Source organism: Leuresthes tenuis, unplaced genomic scaffold, assembly GCF_036924035.1.
Source record: "Leuresthes tenuis unplaced genomic scaffold, fLeuTen1.0.hap1 SCAF_10, whole genome shotgun sequence".
In the NCBI taxonomy this organism is placed as follows: domain Eukaryota; kingdom Metazoa; phylum Chordata; class Actinopteri; order Atheriniformes; family Atherinopsidae; genus Leuresthes; species Leuresthes tenuis.
Genome location: NW_027325364.1, coordinates 25,573,568 through 25,581,399, shown reverse-complemented (window position 1 = coordinate 25,581,399; position 7,832 = coordinate 25,573,568). Strand labels below are relative to the sequence as shown.

Here is a 7,832-nt window from a genome sequence, read left to right as displayed (position 1 = left end):
AAATCGTGAAGAACTCATGAAAGTAAGCTTATTCTCGGATTCCTGAAACTTTAGATTTGCTATTTCTTTTACTGCAAAGTACAACGTTGGTTTTTTTGTTTAAATCTTTCAAGACATGGTAAATATGAAGGACAAAGCAGTTTTAACATAGTTTGAGTGAAGGAATTCATTTTATTGATAAAATCCCAAGAGTCTGCTGAGAAAAGAGAGTGAATGCGAAGTAGACTTTAACACGGCTCTGGGAGCGAGCCGAGTGCGGGCTAACCGGGAGAATTGCTTGAAAGAAACGCGACACCGAATGAGCGGTCAGAACAAAGCCTCAATACGGTGTTCCCGTTGTGATTTTGTTGCTGCCGCTGTTTGCTTTTTCACAAGAGCGCACCTGTTGAGGGGGGCTCTGGGGGGGCCTGGGTGATGGTGGGTCTCAGGCCCGGGCTCAGTTCTATTACATGTCATATATTGTAAACAGAAATAAATAAATGGGCATCAAGGGGAGCTTTACATTTATAAAACTTCCCTTGGCAAAGCAAATCTGTTTGGCATCAAAGGTATTCAGACTACAATTCTGCTGCCATAATGCTGAACACGATAAGGGGAAAAAAAAAAAAAGTAAAGAAGACAGTTCTGCCGAAAGCCAGGGACTAGACCTGTTCTAAGTTCTGTACTTTTTAAAAGGGAGCCAACACAGGACAGGAGGGCCTGATGTCCACCAGGCTCGGGGCCTGCAGCGACCATATTCTGGGAGCTACTGTACCCCCAGAAGGTACCCATCCCGCCCCACCCCACTCAACCCAACCCCACTCCGGAGGACCTCTACAAAAAACAAACAAACAACAACAAAAAACAAACAAACAAACCACCCGGTCACACCAGTCGCAGCAGCCCGGGCCTGAGACCCACCATCACCCAGGCCCCCCCAGGCCCCCCCTCAACAGGTGCGCTCTTGTGAAAAAGCAAACAGCGGCAGCAACAAAAATACAACGGGAACACCGTATTGAGGCTTTGTTCTGACCGCTCATTTGGTATGGCGTTTCTTTCAAGCAATTCTCCCGGTTAGCCCGCACTCGACTCGCTCCCAGAGCCGTGTTAAAGTCTACTTCGCATTCACTCTCTTTTCTCAGCAGACTTTTGGGATTTTATCAATAAAATGAATTCCTTCACTCAAACTATGTTAAAACTGCTTTGTCCTTCATATTTACCATGTCTTGAAAGATTTAAACAAAAAAACCAACGTTGTACTTTGCAGTAAAAGAAATAGCAAATCTAAAGTTTCAGGAATCCGAGAATAAGCTTACTTTCATGAGTTCTTCACGATTTCGGATTTTGCTATAAAATGAATTCCTTCACTCAAACTAAATTAAAACTGCTAAACCGCTAATCTCTTACATGTAAGGCAGATGTCAAATTCACCGAATTAGGATTATTCGGTATTCGGCCAATCGAGCTGTAGCAGCTTCGGTAAAAGAGTATAAGTTGAAGAGTTTGTGAATAAAGGTGTGCGCACACATGGTGAGCTGTAGGAAAATAGGCAGGGAGCAATGCCGACTGGGGTATATGTTCTTGTATGTTGTCTGACTGTTTGATTTGAATGTGTTGTGTAAGTGTCCTGTTGAATGTTACATGTTTGGGCTTTGACACGCTTCACTGTGGTTGTTAACTGTGTGGTGTGTCCTGAAATGTTATATGTTTGGGCTGTGTGACATGCTTAATGCTTCTCAGTAGCTACCCACTTATTCATATATAGCAACTGACAACGTAAGAAGTCCGGACATACTTTGATAGAGTAGTTGTAGAAGTATCCTTATTGATAATAGATAAACTAATTCATAGTGATAGAACAGTAGATGAACAGGTGCCTGCACATGTCTCACGAAAATAAAATTGATGTATGATTGCTGACGGCAGAGCAATACTGCCAAACTTATGAGTTCTTGTGGCAAACTTGATTCAGTGTCTTGACGTGTATACGCTGTTTCGCTGACTTGATTGTCACAAGAAACAAAGTGTGTTTGATAAGATCCGACCATTTTATTACGGGAGGATCAGTATGTATGGATTCTGATGTGACTGATAAAACCCATTCGTATCTTAAGCACAATCTAATACGTGAGACAACGCCCTGGCACACGATAAAAAAAAAAAGAGAGAGCGGTTTCGTGTCCCCACAGTCCATAATGTAGAAAAGAGAGAAAAAAGCCTTTCTGATTTGGTGTGTGTGCTCACAGTGCAGAGTGTAGAGAAAAGAAAGCCGTTTTGGTGTCACGGGTGTTGTGACTTACACACACACATTTCTAAATTGAGAAAGGAAATTATTTTAGAGGAAGCACTAGAGTTTAGATCCAACATTTGTTGATAGGCATTCATTTATTTCTTCACTTTTGATAAAAATGATAAGACTGACCTAAAGAATTGGAGGCCCATCACACTTTTAAACTTTGACTGTAAACTTTTTAGCAAGGTTTTAACGACACGGATGTCCTCTGTTTTAGAGGAGGTAATTCACCCAGACCAGGCTTGTGCCATCTCAGAGAGACAACTCACCGACAGCCTCGTACTGATTCGAGACATCATTGATTACGCTAGAGACAGAAACACCCGGCTTGTCATCTTAAATTTAGACTTTGAAAAAGCTTTTGATCGGGTCTCGCATCAATATCTCTTTCAGGTTTTGCAGCAATCGAATAGGGCCCGATTGTTCCTACTTGGTGAGATTTGCTTGGTTGAGACGCTTGCTCCCCCCCCTTGCTCCTCGGCTGACCAAGTAGGAACAATCGGGCCCTATTCGATGGCTGCCTTGTCTTTTACTCTGTGCAAAAGACAAGGCAGCCACAAACACCACGGGAACACCGTATTGAGGCTTTGTTCTGACCACTCATTCGGTGTCGCGTTTCTTTCAAGCAATTCTCCCGGTTAGCCCACACTCGGCTCGCTTCCAGAGCTGTGTTAAAGTCTACTTCGCATTCACTCTCTTTTCTCAGCAGATTAAAAGAAAGTTTCATCTTGGGCTCCCTGAAACTTCCATCCTGCACCGCTGTTTGCTTTTTCACAAGAGCAGAGAAGAGCGCACCGTTCCCAGCGGCACTGCAGTACTGGGTCGATGCTTGGAGTGAACGGAGCAAGCTTCTTTTTCAACTCCTATTCTTAAAAATCCATTTAATATGTAGTCCTCGTATAGAGGACACATTAAACTGATAAGAACAGATACTACACTTGATCTTAGCCAAAAGGCCGAGAAGCGATAACTGTCCACTGTTTCAGGTCCGAGGGCCCTTGCTGGCACAATGCGCACTTGTAGCAGTGTTCTTTTTATGGCCATAGGTGGCCAGAGTGTCACGTTGCACCTCCGCCCACCCGCTGCACTGAGCACTCTTCAGCCCTTTTAAATGGTATAACTTTGCACTCCCGCATGCTCCAGCAAGCACCATTCAAGCAACAACTTTGCACTCCAGCTTCGAACATCGGCACAATCGCAACAAGTAAGGCGACTCTACTCAGAGAAGTCACTCTGCACAGTAACAAGATTTCTTTTGCACAGACAGAAAGGGCTTCACCCGCAAAGGTAAAGCCTGCCAAAAATAGAAACAACTCATTAGTGCTGCTCTCCACGAAAGTCTTTAGTAAAAGGCAAAAGACTTGTATGTTATGAAGAGAAACCAGAGTACGATTATCCGTCACTGCGGGAGCAGGGTATAGGCTAGTTGCCATAGCCACCTTCCCCATGGTGAGCGTTGCTTGGTTGAAACGCTTGCCCCTGTGCAATCGACAAGGCAGCAACAAAAACACCACGGGAACACCGTATTGAGGCTTTGTTCTGACCGCTCATTCGGTGTCGCGTTTCTTTCAAGCAATTCTCCCGGTTAGCCCACACTCGGCTCGCTCCCAGAGCCGTGTTAAAGTCTACTTCGCATTCACTCTCTTTTCTCAGCAGACTCTTGGGATTTTATCTATAAAATGAATTCCTTCACTCAAACTATGTTAAAACTGCTTTGTCCTTCATATTTACCATGTCTAGAAAGATTTAAACAAAAAAAAAACAACGTTGTACTTTGCAGTAAAAGAAAGAGCAAATCTAAAGTTTCAGGAATCCGAGAATAAGCTTACTTTCATGAGTTCTTCACGATTTCGGATTTTGCTATAAAATGAATTCCTTCACTCAAACTAAATTAAAACTGCTAAACCGCTAATCTGTTACATGTAAGGCAGATGTCAAATTCACCGAAATAGGATCTAAGGGTATTCGGCCAATCGAGCTGTAGCAGCTTTGGTAAAAGAGTATAAGTTGAAGAGTTTGTGAATAAAGGTGTGCGCACACATAGTGAGCTGTAGGAAAATAGGCAGGGAGCAATGCCGGCTGGGGTATATGTTCTTGTATGTTGTCTGACTGTTTGATTAGAATGTCTTGTGTAAGTGTCCTGTTGAATGTTACATGTTTGGGCTTTGACACTTCACGGTGGTTGTTAACTGTGTGGTGTGTCCTGAAATGTTATATGTTTGGGCTGTGTGACATGCTTAATGCTTGTCAGTAGCTACCCACTTATTCATATATAGCAACTGACAACATAAGAAGTCTGGACATACTTTGATAGTAGTTGTAGAAGTATCCTTATTGATAATAGATAAACTAATTCATAGTGATAGAACAGTAGATGAACAGGTGCCTGCACATGTCTCACGAAAATAAAATGGGTGTATGATTGCTGACGGCAGAGCAATACTGCCAAACTTATGAGTTCTTGTGGCAAACTTGATTCAGTGTCTTGACGTGTATACGCTGTTTCGCTGACTTGATTGTCACAAGAAACAAAGTGTGTTTGATAAGATCCGACCATTTTATTACGGGAGGATCAGTATGTATGGATTCTGATGTGACTGATAAACCCATTCGTATCGTAAGCATAATCTAATACGTGAGACAACGCCCTGGCACACAATCAAAAAAAAAAAGAGAGAGCGGTTTTGTGTCCCCACAGTCCATAATGTAGAAAAGAGAGAAAAAAGCCTTTCTGATTTGGTGTGTGTTCTCACAGTGCAGAGTGTAGAGAAAAGAGAGAAAAGAAAGCCGTTTTGGTGTCACGGGTGTTGTAACTTACACACACACATTTCTGAATTGAGAAAGGAAATTATTTTAGAGGAAGCACTAGAGTTTAGATCCCACATTTGTTGATAGGCATTCATTTATTTCTTCACTTCTGATGAAGTTTCAACAATAAACAACAAACTTTGTATTATGAGAAAGAACCAGACTCATTCTTCAGGAATCCGAAAATAAGCTCTATTTTACGAGTTATGCACGAATTCGGATTCTCCTATAAAACCTTAACTCTAACCAAGTTAAGACTGCTTTGTCCTTCATATTTATTCATGTCTAATCAAGTTTCAACGATAAACAACGTTGTACTTTGTACTTCTTCAGCAATAAGCATCTCTCGACATATGACGAAATACAGATTTTGCTATAAAATTAATTCCTTCTATCAGCCTGACTCAAAACTGTTTGTCCTCCTTATTTATCCACTTCAAATCAAGTTTCAACAATTAAAAAAATGTTGTAGTTTGAGAAAAAACAACTTAATCTTAAGCAATCAGTAGGGTAAGAAAGGGTAAGAAAAGGTGCAAATGCCAACCATACATCACTAAAAGGTGGAGCGGAAGTATTCGGCTGCAAGTAGGTGCGAATGCCTGACAATGTATGATCAAAAGAGGGAGCGGAGGTTTTCGGCTGCAAGGTCTGAATGTCCAACCATAATTTGTAAAAACCGGGGAAGAAAAGGCTCGAAAGCCCGACTATACACCATCAAAAGCGGGAGCGGAGGTGTTCGGCTGCAAGTAGGTGTGAATGTTCGACCATAATTTGTAAAAAGCGGGTAAGAAAAGGTTCGAATGCCCGACTATATATTAACCAAAGCAGGAGGAGAGGTCTTCGGATAAGAGTGGGTGAGAATTTACAACCATAATCTATAAAATGCGGTGAAAAAAAAGGTGTGAATACCCCATAGAACACTAAAAGGTAGAGCGGAAGTGTTCGGCTGCAAGAAGGTGTGAATGTCTGACCATAGTTTGTAAAAAGCGGGTAAGAAAAGGTTCGAATGCCCGAACATACACCATCAAAGGAGGGAGCGGAGGTGTTCCGCTGTAAGAAGGTGTGAATGTCCGACCATAGTTGGCAAAAAGCAGGTAAGAAAAGGTTAAAATACCCGATTGTACACAATCAATAGCGGGAGCAGAGTTGTTCCGCTACTAAAAGGTGTGAAAGTCCGACCATGGTTTGTAAAAAGCGGGTAAGAAAAGGTGCGAATGCCCGACAATGTATGATCAAAGGAGGGAGCGGAGGTTTTCGGCTGAAACAAGGTCTGAATGTCCATCCATATTTTGTAAAAATCTGGGAAGAAAAGGCTCGAAAGCCCGACTATACACCATCAACAGCTGGAGCGGAGGTGTTCAGCTGCAAGAAGGTCTGAATGTCCATCAATAATTGCTAGAAAACATGGAAGAGAATTTTCGAAAATCAAACCGCACATGATCATAAGCGGGAGAGGAGGTGTTCAAATGCAAGAAGGTGTGAATGTCCACCCATAATTACTGCAAAATGGGTAAGAAAAGGTACGAATGCCCAACCATACATGATCCTAACAGGGAGCGGAGGTGTTTGGCTGCGACAAGGTGTGTATGTCCACCCATAATTAATGAAAAGCGGGCAACAAGTAGGTTTGAATACCCATCATCAAAAGCAGGAGTGGATGTGTTCGGCTACAAGAAGGTTTGAATGTCCAACCATAATTGGCAAAAAGCAGGTAAGAAAAGGTTAAAATACCCTATTGTACACAATCAATAGCGGGAGCAGAGTTGTTCCGCTACTAAAAGGTGTGAAAGTCCGACCATGAATTGTAAAAAGCGGGTAAGAAAAGGTGCGAATGCCCGACAATGTATGATCAAAAGAGGGAGCGGAGGTTTTCGGCTGTAAGAAGGTCTGAATGTCCATCCATAATTTGTAAAAATCGGGGAAGAAAAGGCTCGAAAGCCCGACTATACACCATCAACAGCTGGAGCGGAGGTGTTCAGCTGCAAGACGGTCTGAATGTCCATCAATAATTGCTAGAAAACATGAAAGAAAATTTTCGAATATCAAACTGCACATGATCATAAGCAGGAGAGGAGGTGTTCAGCTGCAAGAAGGTGTGAATGTCTACCCATAATTACTGAAAAATGGGTAAGAGAAGGTGCGAATGCCTAACCATACATCATCAAAAGAGGGAGCGGAGGTGTTCCGCTGTAAGACGGTGTGAATGTCCGACCATAGATGGTAAAAAGCGGGTAAGAAAAGGTTAAATTACCCGACTGTACACAATCAAAAGAGGGAGCGGAGTTGTTCAGCTAAGAGAAGGTGTGAAAGTCCGACCTTGGTTTGTAAAAAGCGGGTAAGAAAAGGTTCGTATGCCCGAATATACACCATCAAAAGCGGAAGCGGAGGTGTTCGGCTGCAAGATATTGTGAACGTCCGACCAAAGTTTGTAAAAAGCAGTTAAGAAAAGGTTCGAATATCTAACCAAACATAAGAATGAGTCTTTTCCGCTGTAGAATGCCCGACTATAGACCATCAAATGCGGGAGCGGAGGTGTTCGGCTCTGAGTAGGTGTGAATGTCCGACCATAATTGCTGAAGAATGTGTTAGAAAAGGTAAGAATGCTGGACCATACATCATCAAAAGCGGTAGTGGTGGTGTTCGGCTGCAAAAAGGTGTGACTGTTCGACTAAAGTTTGTAAAAAGTGGGTAAGACAAGGTGCGAATGCCTGACAATGTATGATCAAAAGCGGGAGCGGAGGTGTTCAGCTGC

The 7,832-nt window shown here is 42.6% G+C and overlaps 2 non-coding genes across 2 annotated transcripts; both read right to left on the bottom strand.

The window, feature by feature from the left end:
* Positions 1–3,056: 3,056 nt before the first annotated feature.
* LOC140317080 (U2 spliceosomal RNA) lies at positions 3,057–3,240 on the bottom strand. Its single transcript, XR_011917428.1, has one exon. It is a non-coding gene; the product is annotated as a U2 spliceosomal RNA (small nuclear RNA).
* A 308-nt stretch (positions 3,241–3,548) lies between these two features.
* On the bottom strand, positions 3,549–3,662 carry LOC140317371 (U5 spliceosomal RNA). Its single transcript, XR_011917691.1, has one exon. It is a non-coding gene; the product is annotated as a U5 spliceosomal RNA (small nuclear RNA).
* Positions 3,663–7,832: the final 4,170 nt, after the last annotated feature.